Consider the following 15,413-nt stretch of genomic DNA (forward strand, 5'->3'; position numbering starts at 1 on the left):
ACAACGCTCACAAGCGATAAACAGGCTCAAGTATCACACTGAAATGTAAGTACAATATTTATATTCCAATTGATTAATTTTATAATTCTATGGTAAAAATGAGAAAGTAAGGAATTTTTCAGTAAGAGTTTGCTGTGACACTTGTGCATTTTTATGTCTGATTTTGTAAGCAAATACAAAGTAAGGTGAAATTTGGGGTACACAGTGAGGTAAAATTTGGGGTACACAAAACAAATCAGATTCCTGAATGGGGTACAGTAGTCTGGAAAGGTGGAGAACCACAGTGCTAGATGATCTAGGTGGTCCCTTCTGCCTTTAAACTCTGACTCTGTTTTAGAGAAAAGTCAGCAGAAATATTAAATAGCTCCAGTACAAAAAGTGAACTTAGATCAGTCTTCTGACTGTCTACACTACAGGACTATTTCGAATCTACTTAAGTCGAATTTGTGGATTCGACCTTATGAAGTCGAATTTGTGTATCCATACTAAATACACAAATTCGAACTTCTGAGTCCACATTCACGGGGCCAGCGTCGACTTTGGAAGCGGTGCACTGTGGGAAGCTATCCCAGAGTTCCCGCAGTCCCCGCTGCCCATTGGAATGCTGGGTAGAGCTCGCAATGCCTGCTGGGTGAAAAAATGTGTCGAGGGTGGTTTTGGGTAACTGTCATCATTCAACCGTCACTCACAACAGCCCTCCCTCACTGAAAGCGCCGGCGGGAAATCTGATCGCGCCCTTCTCTGGTCAGTTACAGCGCGGACGCCACAGCACTGCAAGCATGGAGCCCGCTGTGATCATCGCTGCACTTATAGCCGTTGTCAACTCCTCGCACCTTATCGTCCACCTCTTCCACAGCCAGCTGATGAGAAATCGGGCGAGGAGGCTCCGGCAGCGCGGTGAGGAGAGTGGCGCAGGCCTCTCACAAAGCAGGGTACGCTGCGCCGTGGAGATCATGGTGGCAATGGGTCAAGTTCATGGTGTGGAACGGCGATTCTGGGCCCGGGAAACAAGCACGGACTGGTGGGACCGCATAGTGCTGCAGGTCTGGGACGAATCACAGTGGCTGCGAAACTTCAGGATGCGTAAGGGCACTTTCCTTGAACTCTGTGACTTGCTGTCCCCTGCCCTGAAGCGCCAGGACACCCGGATGCGAGCAGCCCTGACTGTGCAGAAGCGAGTGGCCATAGCCCTCTGGAAACTTGCCACGCCAGACAGCTACCGGTCAGTAGCGAACCACTTTGGCGTGGGCAAATCTACCGTGGGGGTTGCTGTGATTCAAGTAGCCCACGCAATCGTTGAGCAACTACTCTCAAAGGTAGTGAACCTGGGAAACGTTCAGGTCATCATAGATGGCTTCGCCGCGATGGGATTCCCAAACTGCGGTGGGGCTATAGATGGGACTCACATCCCTATCCTGGCACCAGCCCACCAGGCCAGCGAGTACATTAACCGAAAGGGCTACTTTTCCATGGTGCTGCAAGGACTGGTGGACCATAGGGGACGTTTTACCAACATCAACGTTGGGTGGGCGGGCAAGGTTCATGACGCGCGTGTGTTCAGGAGCTCTGGTCTCTTTAGACGCCTCCAGGCAGGAACTTTCTTCCCGGACCACAAAATAACGGTTGGGGATGTGCAGATGCCTACAGTGATCCTCGGGGACCCAGCCTACCCGCTAATGCCCTGGCTCATGAAGCCCTATACAGGCGCCCTGGACAGAGAGAAGGAACTCTTCAACTACCGGCTGAGCAAGTGCAGAATGGTGGTGGAGTGTGCTTTCGGACGTCTCAAGGGGAGATGGCGGAGCTTACTCACTCGCTCGGACATCAGCGAAAAGAATATCCCCGTAGTTATTGCTGCTTGCTGTGTGCTCCACAATCTCTGTGAGAGCAAGGGCGAGACCTTTTTGGCCGCTTGGGAGGTTGAGGCAAATCGCCTGGCTGCTGTTTACGATCAGCCAGACACCCGTGCTGAGAGAATATCCCAGCGGGAAGCGATATGCATCAGGGAGGCTTTGAAAGCGAGTTTCCTCGTAGAGCAGGGTAACCTGTGACTGTCCACTTGATTTTAAGAGAGCCTGATCATAAACCAAGTTTCCCCCACTTCCGAAGGACGTTTTAAAACTAAGGACATGTTTTAGTAATGAATAATAAATCTTTAGTTGACTTTGCATTTCTGTTTCCTGGTTGAAACATGGAAGCATTCTGTGCTGGGTAAGGTGTGCACTGATGGGTGGGTTTGCAGGAAGGGGCGAGGGGTGCCGTCTTTGGATAGGGGTTAACATGACGGCTGTGGGTTTGGGCGTTGGAAGGGGTGAGGGGTGTGGGGGAAGGGTGAGTATCTGCCCCTGGATGAGGTCTCTTTTTGGGGCTCAGGGCACCGGGGAGGATCGTGACTACGGTCCAAGTGCATGTGAAGGGAAGCCTGCCTTTACATTCGGGGACGGCAGGCACCAGGACCCTGCACAAGCATACACATCAAGGAAAGACCCGGGGCAGCATACACCACACAGACTGTCCCTGGTGCCTAGTGACTGCAGTCTGTGTGTGCCCTGCAGTTGACCCTGCACCCAAGTCTGTAGCATGGCACTGTGGGCTATGCACTGAAATTACAATTCCCCCCCCCCCCACACACAACAACAGAAAGTCTTCTGACACCAGAAACGTGACGGAAACAGTCAGTAACACCAAACCGCTTTTAGTAATGTAGTACACAGTGGGGGGTTTGAACTTGGAGTTGGGACTGGTTGATGCTGTAAGGAAAGAGCTTGTACAAATTTACAGCGCGAGAGTTGTCTCGAACATTATCGGTGTGCTGCGGTGCAGGGACAGTTCTCACGGCCCCTACCGCCCCTCCTTCTTGTAACTTTGGGTGAGGGGGGGACAGGACTTCCTGGCGTTGGAGGGCGGTTGCAGATGCACTGCAGGGGGGCTCTCTCCTCCTGCCTGCGGTCTTGCAGAACATCTACAAGGCGCCGGAGCGTGTCCGTTTGCTCCCTCATTAGACCAAGCAGCGTTTGAGTCGCCTGCTGGTCTTCCTGCCGCCACCTATCCTCCCGTTGACACAGGCTCTCCCTCCACTGTCTCTGCTCTGCCGCCTCCGCTCTGGAGCTGGCCATCAGTTCCTGGAACATGTCGTCCCTAGTCTTTTTCTTTCGGCGTCTAATCTGAGCCAGCCTCTGCGAGGGGGATGCCGGGGCAGTCCGGGAAGGAGCCGAAGCTGTGTGATGCGAAAAAGTAGGTGATTTCCTTGAACAAATACATGTTTGCCAACAGTAAACACAGTCTAGTCAGTTTCAGTTAAGAAGACCAAAGAGGGAACCAAGTCTCATGAGATCTCAGAACTAGTCCGAGATTTCGGAATACGCTCTCATTGGCGGCGCCATTGCACTGGATAGCGCACAAGCGAGGAAAGACAGCTGCATCCCTCTTGCACAAAGTCCTGGTAAGCCTTACAGTACAGAGTGCTTATCAGTTAGTGCTTAGCTGTGCTCTCCTGCTGGAGGCAATGTGCAAAGCAGAAAAGATGACCGTTTTGCGGCCCCTCCCGCCAGTGCACGGGAAAGATCACTGTATGCTTTTCCTCTGTGGCCTCCAACACGTGGCTGTTAAGCGAGGGTCATTCTTATGCAAAGTAAAAGTCTGTTAAGCGAGGGCCATTCTTATGCAAAGTAAAAGTCTACCATTCACAATAGTAACAGTACACTAATTCCACTAATTAGATGCAGCACTTCCACAACGACATCACCCTGAGGCGTGTCAGGCGGACTGAGAGAGAGCGGATGCTAACAGAAGCCCTGCACAGACCAGGACCATACGCTGCCATGCTCGTCGAGGCGATGGTCCCCCTTTACCTGAGGATGGCCTGGCGCGGAAGAGTGTGCTTCAACGGAGCACCCAACAAGGCACCTCTACCAAGGAACCTCCTGCTGAGGCTTTTCCAGCTGCTCTCTGAGAGCTTTTTTGAACTGTCCCCAGAGGACTATTGCTCCATTCCTGTATGTGTAGACCTGCTGTTTGTATAGCTCCTATATGTCTAGACCTGCTGTTTGTATAGTTTCATATTTAAAAATTTTTGTATAGTATAGTATAATTTTTGTATAGTATTTCTATTTTTTCTATTTTTTATATAGTATTTCTATTTTTTATATATATCCCTGTTTCTTAAAAAAATAAATGTTTCCCTGTTTGTAGCACTTACCGCCTGATCCTTCCCCTGATTCCGAGTCCGGGTTAACGGGCGGGGACGGTTTGTAGGGGATCTCTGTGAGGGTGATGAAGAGATCCTGGCTGTCAGGGAAAGCGGGAGTGGGTTCGATGTCGCCTGCGCCGTCCTCCACAGACCCTTCCTCATCTTCCCCATCGGCGAACATCGCCGAGGAACTGTCCAGGTACACTATGCCATCCTCAGAGTCCACGGTCACTGGTGGGGCAGTGGTGGCAGACCCACCGAGAATGGCATGCAGTGCCTCGTAGAAGCGGCATGTCTGGGGCTGGGCTCCGGAGCGTCCGTTTGCCGCTCTGACTTTTTGATACCCTTGCCTCAGGTCCTTCACTTTCACGCGGCACTGCATCGCATCCCGGCTGTATCCTTTCTCTTTCATGGCTTTAGAGACCTTCTCGAAGGTCTTCGCGTTCCGCTTGTTGGAGCGCAGCTCCGAGAGCACAGACTCCTCGCCCCACACAGCGATCAGATCCAGGACTTCCCGGTCACTCCATGCTGGGGACCTCTTTCTATTCTGGGATTGCCCGGACTCCTCTGCTGGAGAGCTCTGCATCGTTGCAGGTGCTGCGGAGCTCGCCCCGATGTGCAACCAGAACGTCAGATTCAAACCGCCCAGACAGGAAAATGAATTCAAATTTTCGCGGGTCATTTCCTGTGTGGCTGGCCAGAGAATCCAAGCTCGGACTGCTGTCCAGAGGGTCAACAGAGTGGTGCACTGTGGGATAGCTCCCGGAGCTGCTAAGTTCGATTAGCATCCACACCTAGCCTAATTCGAGCTAGCCATGTCGAATTTAGCGTTACTCCACCTGCCGGGGTGGAGTACCAAATTCGAACTAAAGAGCCCTCTAGTTCGAATTAAATGGCTTCCTGGTGTGGACGGTTGAGCGGTTAGTTCGAATTAACGCTGATAAATTCGAATTAAAGTCCTAGTGTAGACCAGGCCTTTGAGTGTACTGAAAAATATGTTTATGATTACAGATGGGATCCTTATGCTTCAATCTGTAACCATCCTATATTTAACTAAGATTGTGTGACTGCAAAACTGAAGGCACAAAGAAACCTTCAAAAGCTATAATCTTAATATAATTGAATTTGGTTATTTACATAGTAAGTACATGCAAGACATTGTTAATCTGAATCACTTTGCAAGATCTAGTTTTATGTGGATTTATGAAATCACTGATAAATACATGTTTTAAAACTGGTTACCACTTAAATCTTGTATATGCACAGACATGCAAATGAATGAAGTACGGATTAACCTGGTTTAACTAAGTCCATAATATACATTGCAATACATTTGGAACATGGGGAATTGGGCACACAACTCCCGTTACTGTTACCAAGTGTTCCACACCTAGTTTCCTTAGCACTGTGCTGATTTCCCCCCCTCCCCTTTTGTGCAGTTCTGCTTCCACCACACACACACACACACACACACACACACACACACACACACACTACTTTTAACCAATTAAATTTGTTTGATTTTCTCTGCAGTCCTTGGATGACAGTTGGCTTGTGCATGAAGCCATGCTAGCTGTTGCATGCTTTGGTTGCAGCAGTTGAACGCTTTAATATGCATTAGAATGTATGGCATTTTGCTTACATAGATGAAAATCCTGTAATTGATTTTGGGGAGAGATGTAGCAGAAACTATGTATACCCCAGGACATGACAGCCAACACATTGTGGCTCTTATTAAAAGGAGAGGTTGGCATGATGCAGAAGAAAAGGAATAAAACTTTTTCATGCCAGGGAGATGCAGAGTGGTTTAAGAAGTGTGGTGCTCATGCAACTAAGGTTGCCATCTACCAAGCCAACTGCTGTCTGTCTGGGCTTGTGAGCCTTTGCCTCCCCCACTCCCTCAGGGAGCTGCTGTTTTTGAGGGTGTGTCCCACGCTTGTGGTGACCCTCATGAGAGGATAAGAGAAACTAATTTTGACCAACCTTTGATTAATCAGATTAGAAGTCAACAATCAAAGTGTAAGTGTGTGTGTGTGTGTGTGTGTGTAAAAGTAAATTGCTTTTCTTACCACCTTATTGTTTGCCACCATCATGGTTGTCAAACTGGTGACTCTGGAGCTTTTTGGGGAGAACAATGTGGGGAAGGATTTGATGTAGGTGTTTTTATCCTATTGCTGTAATGGAACTGTCACCCCCAGTGATGCCTTTGATCAATGCTGCCCCTTTGACAGTCAATTAGGCAGGGAAATATTTTAATCAAGGAAGATTTTCTCTTTCATCTTGCCCTTGTTTTAGGATGATAGGTTCAAGTTCGTTCTTAAGCAAACTCATAATATTTAAACCAGAGTTGATGCAAAGGGTGAAGTACTTTCTTGAAACAGAGGGCAGGCAGCCTTCATGACTGCACAGGCAAAGGGGCCTGCAGGGCTTCAGTGTGCATGCAACTATGGAGGCTGCTTTATGGTAAGGAGAGGGCCTTTAGTTAATATTTAACAGGGATGATGGGCATTCTTCCTGTAGGTGTTCTTTAGTGTTACCATATGTCCATATTTTCCCGGACATGTCCAACTTTTTAGATCTTAAATTGCCGTCTGGGAGGAATTTTTAAATAGCTCAAAATGTCCGGGATTTTGCCGGGTGGGCAAAACCTCCAAGAAGATGCAGAACCTCCAAGCCCGGGCGGCAGCATGGAGCAGAAGTCTAGAGTCTCTGGGCAGCCGTGGCCGTTTGGAGTGGGAGGGAGGCTGGAATTCCTGAGCCCACGCTGCCCTGGCTGCAGCTGGCAGGAGCAGAAGCCCCCAGGAGACGCTGGAGGAGGAAGCCCGGGGAGCCGTGGTATGAGATTGGGGCAGCAGGAGGACAGGGCTGCAGGGCAGAAGTCCCAATCCTGGACTGCCTCGGCTGGGGTGGAAGATAGTCAGTCCCCAGCTTGTTTGGAGCCTGGGCGGCCTTGGCCGTTGAGGAGAAGGGTGTGAAATTCCTGAGCCCCACCTGGAGCAGGGGAGGAAGGATGGAAGTCCCCAGCCTGGGCTGCCCCAATCCCTTGCTGGAGCTGGGAAAGGCCCCGAGCCAAGGCTGCCCCAGCTGCTGCAGCGACTGGGAGCATAAGTACGTCCTCTTTGATCAGCCCCTTCCACTGTGCGGCTGCTAAGGTTGCAAGCATCTTGTCTATTACTGCCCCAATCCCCAGCTGGACTTTCCATCCCTGGGGGGCTCCACTTCTGGGTCCCCCGGGGCAGAAGCTGCCAGGACCGGGGGATAAATTAAGGCCTGTGTCTGCACAGTGCTTTGCAGCTGAAGCCAGCTAGCAATGAGTTCTGCTTAACTTTGCTGATTTGAACTTTGGTCTCTGCAACTCCTTGCACTGAAAGGAAGAACCATTTCCCATGTAAGCTGCAACTTCAGCCTGGCTGGACATTGTCCAGAGCCAGTCCTAAACAACCTCCCCTGTCAGTGGGAGATGGGAGAGTTGACTGTGGATGGACCATGCAGCTGGGTGAGGAAGCTGCTGATTTGCTTGGGGCTTAGTGTAGCCGAGACGTTACTGCCTGGCAAGCCAGGGTGCAACTCTACAGGGCTAGCAGGCTGCAGGTCTCTTGTGTCTCTTGCAGGTACAGTTTTTCCATTTTTGGGCCCTGGAACTGCTCGGGCAGCCTAGGTGAACACAGGGGGGATGAAACCAAGGCAGGCAGCCATGTTAAGCGTTTCTGATCTCTCCTAGCAAACACGCTGGCTGGGACCCAGGCTGCTGACAGCTGATATTTTCTGGTGGTTCTTTTTATTATTATTTCCTTGCATCCTGTTATTACAGAGACTTGCGCAGAGCAGCAGCCGATTCCTCTGGCCCAGCGGTTCACTTTCCCATGTAAGCCAGGCAGCGGGGGCTGAATTTGACCCTTAGCTGAGTGGGATGTGGATGGGGACCTGTGCCTGTTTGCCCCTGGGCTGGTTGTGGTCAATGGGGCCTGGTTTGGGAGGTGTATGGGTGCAAGGAGAGTCCAGGAGGATGAAGGGGAAAGAGATCCTTGACGTGAGCATTTGCAAAATCAAACCAGCAACCAGTCAAAGAAAATCAGACACAGATGGGGTAGGATGAGCCAACAGCTTTTGTGTTGCAACGTTTTGTCAGGCTGCTTTTTTAGGTTGTGATCTATTTGATTTCCCCCTTCCGCTCCCCCATGAATGAGCCCAAAGGGAAAGTGCCATAGAAATCTCAGAACTTCATCTGGTTCTGAGTTGGAGCCGTGAATCCTTCAGCTGCACACATTGGGCTCAACTTCACCCCAGAGACTTAGTTTGTCTCAATCAATTAGAGATGGGACAAAATCAGACCTAACCTCTCAGGGCAAACTTTGGCTGTGACTTCAGAATCAGACCTTGTGGGTGACCTGAATATCCCTGAACCCTGAGGTCTGGGCCGAAGTGAGTTCTGAGCTGGGTCCAAACTGAGTAGCTGAAGCTGTTGTCTGCTGATGAGCTTCCTGGCACCCTGGGTTTGAGTCTAGAACAGGGGTGGGCAAACATTTTGGCCTGAGGGCCGCATTGGGTTTCCGAAATTGTACGAAGGGCCGGTTAGGGGAGAACTGGTAAAGATTGCACAGTCCTTCTTTGCTATTCCTTCTCCCAATGCAAATGTAGAGCAAATTTTTTTCACTGATGCAAAGCCAGTGGACAAAGGAAAGGAACAACTTGAATGTTGAGTCTCTGAAAGAAATTCTACTTATACAGTACAACTTCAGACAAACTTCTTGTAAAGACTTTCATGCCTTCTTAAAGAGCAATCAACCACTGCTGAGAAAAATGCTATCTACAGAGAAGTATGTGTGGGCACATGAGGCGAAAGAAAACTGAAGAAATGGTGAAAGGAAAGGGCTCACTACATATAAAGAAGTACAGTAAACTTTAAATAATTAAACTTCACTTTTGAGGCCATATCACTTTTTCTTATATATACTCAATATAGACAACATGTAGCGCCCAGCATATATAACAGTATAATACATTAATACTACGCAAGTTGGTAGATACTGGTGTAAATCTCCCTCTCCCCCCCGCCCTCGGTGGAGTGTCCTATTTTTTGAATGTTCAAATATGGTAACCCTATGTTCTTGTTCTAATGACTTACAGTACTACTAACAGTGCAAACTGGGAATATCAATATAAAGAAGCAACCTCAAGTCTTGAGAACTGTTTATTTGCCCAAAGTCTGGATAATCCCAAAGTATGACTTTATCAGATTGTTTTAAAGTTAAAAGTGCTTTCAGTTCTGGACCCCCCCAAAAATAATTAAATAAAAACCAGGAATAATTTAAACTTGATTATTTTTTTTTTTAAATTTGGCATACATCTTGATTTTTCTATTGTGTGTTATGCTAATGTAGACATCCAGTGTGTCTTATTATGAAGTTGTTCATCTTTTACCATATATTCTTTTTAGTGAAAATCTTTTCTCCTGTACTTTACTTTGCTTATTTGTGTAAATCGACTCTAATAAAAGGGAATAAATAATCTGTAAAGAGATTAAAAGGGTTAACATTAATCTCACAGAAGACTTTTATAGCAACTTCATATGTTTTGGTGATAGCCTTTCTGTCATCTACCTCTCAAATAAAAGTTTCTCCACACAACACCGATCTGACATCTTTCACTAGAGGTAGACTCAAAGGATTCAGCACAAAGATATTGCCAACTTCAGATAAAATAAAAACAATCTGCTGGGAAATACTATCATGTAGTAATAGCAGTTTTAAAGAGAAAGAGAAGACTGAAGATTTTTAAATCAAATACTGCTTTCACTTTTCAGTAGAATTTTCATCTAGTGGGAAATTCATGCTTTAAGCAGGAAACTACTTTTCCGTAATATGTGAGGAAGACTATGTATGCATAGTATTCCTGCACAATGTAGATATAGGAAGGTAATTCTTAGAGTTCAGGTAATATGTTTATGAATAGCTGTCAGCATAAATCTCTCAGATGCTGACATACTACATGTAAGTTGAGTAATGTTGTAAATTGTATTCTACTGAATTAAATAACTGGTGAAGCATAGCTAATTATGGTTGCAGCTAAATTCCAGTTACAATATCTGAGACATTAATTGCTTCTTATTTTAGTTGGACTGTTCCATACTAAACTTTGTTTTTTAAGACGGCTGTTTCCATTTAAATTATTTTAATGCCAATTTTCTCTTTGGTAGATCTGGAAAGAAAGTAATAAACTGTTCTATGTAATAATCTAAGTTGCAATAAGATGTTTACTTTGGTGGTGGATGCAGAATATATCAAATATCCTTTGTTATCAGGTGATGTCAAAAAATAAACTAGTTACTATACACAGCCATTGGAATAAAAACCCAACAGATGGCTAAACAAAAAATGTTAATTATACCAAAGGTGTAATGAATCGATAGCTATAAGTATTACTTTCACCATAGAATATTAATTGAGAACAGTACATTTTCACCATGTGATACACCAAACCAGCATGTGCTTAACTGAAATAAAATTAATGGAAAGTGAAGGTGAGTTTTCCATGATAGAGTGCCCAGTAGGTGTCTGTTAGTTATAGAAACAACAGATAGTGATCCTAGAGAATAAGGGTCATTGTGCCATTTCCATTATAAACCCCTTTTTTCAGTGCTTTACATCTTGGCCATTCCCTAATTTAAATTGGGTAAAAAAAAACCATACAGTATTCAGACAAAAAAGTATTTTTCCTTGTAAAATATTGTTGAATTGTGTTGTTTTTAGTAACTTCTTGATTCCTTAAGATATTTTTTGACTTAAACTTTTTTGTTACCTGTACTTTAGTAATCGTCAGATACTTGATTCTTAGTATTAACTCTAAGTCTCATTTTACTTCCTTTTAAAAATGAGATATTTATGTTTGAGAAATAACTTTTGTAGTCCTTTAACTTCATAATTTTATTTTGTTCCCTAGATAACTGTTTTATTGCAAGTTATTAACAGTAATAATGGCTACACTTTGTTTGCTAAGAATCCAGTTTCTGGTAGGATAACAATGAAAGTCTCATATTCAGTTTGTACTTAAATTTCACTGATACTGGATCAGTTGATATGGCGGAATTGTAAACACATACAATATTAGTGGATTTTACACACTGTCTCTCTCTCCAGGTGCTTGTTTGTAACAGAAATACTCTTTATCCATAGTGGTGAATGGCACAAACTATCCTGCTTTGCCCTCATGGTGCATCCAAGACATATTCTGGAGCGTCTTCTTCAGAGTTTACAGGATACTTTAGTCTTCAGGCCCAATGTGTCCTTGATCTTCATTTTGATGTTGGCAACCTGGGGGCCAGTTGTTTTTTCCCACTTCATTGTTTATAATACATTTGCATTTCTGTTGTAACGACTCTGAAGTGATCTAAGAAATTGAACAATTTCAGCTGGTGACTTTCTTTTGTAAAAGCACATTAAATATGATACCTGGCTTTAAATGTTAAATTTAGTTTATCAACCTTATTACAACAGTTCAGGCAAGTTCACGTTTTAAGGTTACCAGCCAATATTTGTCTCATGTTGAAATATAGTTAATTACAACTCAAGACCCCTACAATTCCTAAGCACAATAGGTACATGTTGGATGTATTTGATTTGTTCAGTGTGTGTGATGCTTGACCTTCATTTTAAATGTGTTCTATTCCAGTTAATAGATTCTTATTATTCCTAAGGCATTAAATAATTCACTGTACTATTAGAAGAGTGTTTCACAAATGAAATACCTCACTTGTCCTTTCATGTTACATTTGAATTTATTACTTTTATCTGATTATGTTTTTTCCCCATATTTCTTGTTTTTATTGTTATAGACAAGCACAACACAGGTAAACTAATATGTATGATCAGTAATCACAAATTATTCTATTGACCAGTATTATGTGGCCTTCAGTTTTGGTTCATGCCATCCAGAGGTATACAGAAGCCAGCAATTCCATAGAAAGCAACTTAAATATGTGAGCTATCTTATGTCACTATGTTTTTTTGGATTCCTTGCGCCTACTGGTACTTTCCTCCTTTGAGAATTCCAGGGGAATCTTTGCTTTCTCTTTACAAGGAACTTGATGATATTTCACTTTCTGAGTTTCTTTGGAGGAAACTAAATCTTTTTTTCAGTTGGGTAGAGTGCACATACTATATAATGAGTAAGATTTTAACTTGTTAATACCAGCTCCATGTAGTTATTTATTTTAAAACACCCTTTTAAAAAAAATGGCAGATGATCAGCAATGGTAAGTGGCAATTTGCATGAGCTCTGTTGCAGCATTAGATTAGAAGTAAGCTGTGATAATTTACAGCCAATATAAGAAACATATTTCTTCCATTATTATTATTATTATTTTATTATTATTTTTGCAATGCAAGCTGGAGAACTGACAGGTTTCACCAGCTTTAAAATAAAAAAAAATACAGAAATGAATACACTTTTTTTACATTTGTTTTCTCAGAGCCTATTTACTTTTGTTTAGAAATGATAGCATCACACATCAAGATTTAATTATAAATCTCAGTTTATAGTGTAATATATTTTCAACAGAACAATGCTTTATTAATTTGATCGCCTTTTGGCTATTAGCTTTTCTCTCTCTCTCTCTCTCTCTCTCACACACACACACACGCACACACACATATTATTAAAATAAATGTTGAGGAAAGAAAGATATACCAGTCAATACTCACAGTAAGTTTGATTTACTCCTTTTGAAGAATTTATCTTTCAAATAATAAAATTTGCACTCTGGATTGGTGGGAAAAAGCTATAAAATACTGAGATTGAGGCCTGTTTGCTAACAAAGCTTGTGTGTGTGTGTGTGTGTGTGTGTGTGTGTGTAAAAACTGACATGAATGAGCTATTTCATATAAAGAGCTATCGGTGTAGTGAATGGAGAAGGGGAAGGTGGGAAGGGACAAAATCCCTTGTTGCAGCTACAGGGAAGCATCCACCTTCTGGGAGATGGGCAATGAATTAGAGTTTTGAATAGGGTACTGGTGCCACTAAGTTTGTTTGCATCATACTGATTAATTGTTTTATTAGTCACTATGAGGACTATACTGGGGAGAGTTTATTTTTAGTACAATTGCAGATATTCCTATTTTCATATTAAGGGATAAATTTTGACTGTTGGTTTAACTGGACTTCTGTTTTAGTTCCTGTTGTTTGAAAGGCGGCAATATAGCTTCTGTGCTTTAGGAGCATTTTATTTCTTTCTTTTTTTTTTTTTTTGGTTTATGGATTATACCAAAATAAAAATAGTTACATGGGCTGTTTCTGCATTATATAAATATTACAGTAGATGTAGACATATATTGACCTAAACAAGAAAAAAAGATCTAAAGAAACCTTCCTTTTTTGGTAAAACCGCTGACAGGGATTGATGAGTCTCTGGTTTGCAAGAAAAGAACAAATTTTGATGAGTCCCCATATATCATAGATGGCAATAAATAATTTTAACATTGGAACAGACAAAGAAGAAAATATGATTTATAGGTCTAGCTGTAAGCTTTACTTGGTTCACCACAAAGGCTGTTTCCATAGAGAATTTGAGATCAAATTAACCCAGCTGGTTTAGTATTCTGTGGTCTTGTGTATTCATTTTCATGGTCTAATCTATGCCTGATTTTGTGATTCTCAAAGTATGGGAAAGCTGACAAGATAAAGAACATGTAGTGTATATAATTAGTAACTTAGAAAACATTTTTTATTTCATTATTATTCTCTAAGAGCTCTCTTCTGGCGAGACTTTGGCTTTTTGTGAATGGAATGTAGAAAGAATCTAACAGTGTGACCATTCCACCTAGTTTTTATACTATATTTCCCCCCAACATAGAGATGTTGCCAGTGGGCCAGTCTTCAGATCTGACAAAAGGCAATGGACACACATACAAAAGCAAGTGGGAGGTGTAAGAAAGCAGGAGGAACCAAGAAAACGTATTAAGTTGACTATGTTTAAAAGGTATGAATGTCTTAATGGTTGGACAGTAATTCAAGCCATCACTTACTAGATAAGCCTTCACACATGTTAAGAGAGTCTGAAGTTAATAGCCTTAGAAAAAGAACAAGTGACTTTGGAAACAGCAGCAATTTTGTAGGGATTAAGAGTTTGAGTCTTTTTTTTTTTTAATTGTGGCATGTGCTATATGTAGTAAATTGTGGTGTGTGTTCAACTGAATTAGATGGAGGGTTTATACAGATTGCTAAACAAACATTAAGAGCTTGGTTTCTTTAAGTTGACAAGTAAAAATCAGGTTTATTGTCACTGAAGCTATGCAGGTATAAAACTCTGTGACTTGTTCAGTTTCATGAAGTAGTTACATAATTGAACTTATATCCCATCTGCAGGTTTCTGAAGGATAGGTGCTCAGAACGTTCTTCCATAAATGTTTTGCATATATTCCATTAGTCTTACCACTTTATTTTATTGGAAAAAAATCATCAATATTGTGTGTGTATAAACTGAGAAAAATATGGTGTAAATATTCAAAGTAATAGTACAGAACTTAAATTTAAACATTCAGCATGAAGAAACCATACATTTAGAGGTTAGAGTATTTAATAGGAACAGGTTAAATTCTGGATAAGAATCTCTGATGTATTTCTTAAATGAATATGATTTAGGGAAAGTTAACTGGTTTCCCTGTAAATCAGCTGAGGAAATTGGATAACTTAGTGAAGTGGGACTTTGTCTCTGTATTGAATAAAGATTAAAATAAATAAATATATAAATAAATAAACTTTAGATTTGCTGTCACACAACTGTAAATACAAAACAATGCAGCTTGTGTTTCTTTAAAGTACATATATGTGATGGGCCAAAATTTCTGTGACTGACAAATGCATGACTCTCAGCAGGACATAACACACAAGTATATAAAAGAACATTTAGCTTAATGCTGGATAATGATTGGGTATCATTATTTAGTGGACAAACATTCCAATAAAATATAATTATGCATTCTTAAATATACATTCCTAACATACATTAATGTTCAAGTGTAGTACTCATCAGTTGTTAAACTTTTGTTCAACAGTAATACGAAGATTTAGAAAAACTGCAAGAACAGGCCTCCAAGGGGAAGATATCTTCCTACTATAAATTACATTTTGTTGAATTAGTCAGTCCCAGTCATGGAGAACCCGGAAAAGCATTTTTGGTGACAGATTTAGAAGTAAACCCAGGAAAGCATGTATTAAACCTGTCTGGTCG

At 42.8% G+C, this 15,413-nt stretch overlaps 1 protein-coding gene across 3 annotated transcripts in view; it reads left to right on the top strand.

The window, feature by feature from the left end:
• DIAPH2 (diaphanous related formin 2) overlaps positions 1 to 15,413 on the top strand; it is an 834,834-nt gene that overhangs the window by 384,970 nt on the left and 434,451 nt on the right. The gene's annotated exons all lie outside the window — the stretch shown is intronic.

This window comes from Mauremys mutica, chromosome 9 (assembly GCF_020497125.1).
Source record: "Mauremys mutica isolate MM-2020 ecotype Southern chromosome 9, ASM2049712v1, whole genome shotgun sequence".
Taxonomy (NCBI): Eukaryota; Metazoa; Chordata; order Testudines; family Geoemydidae; genus Mauremys; species Mauremys mutica.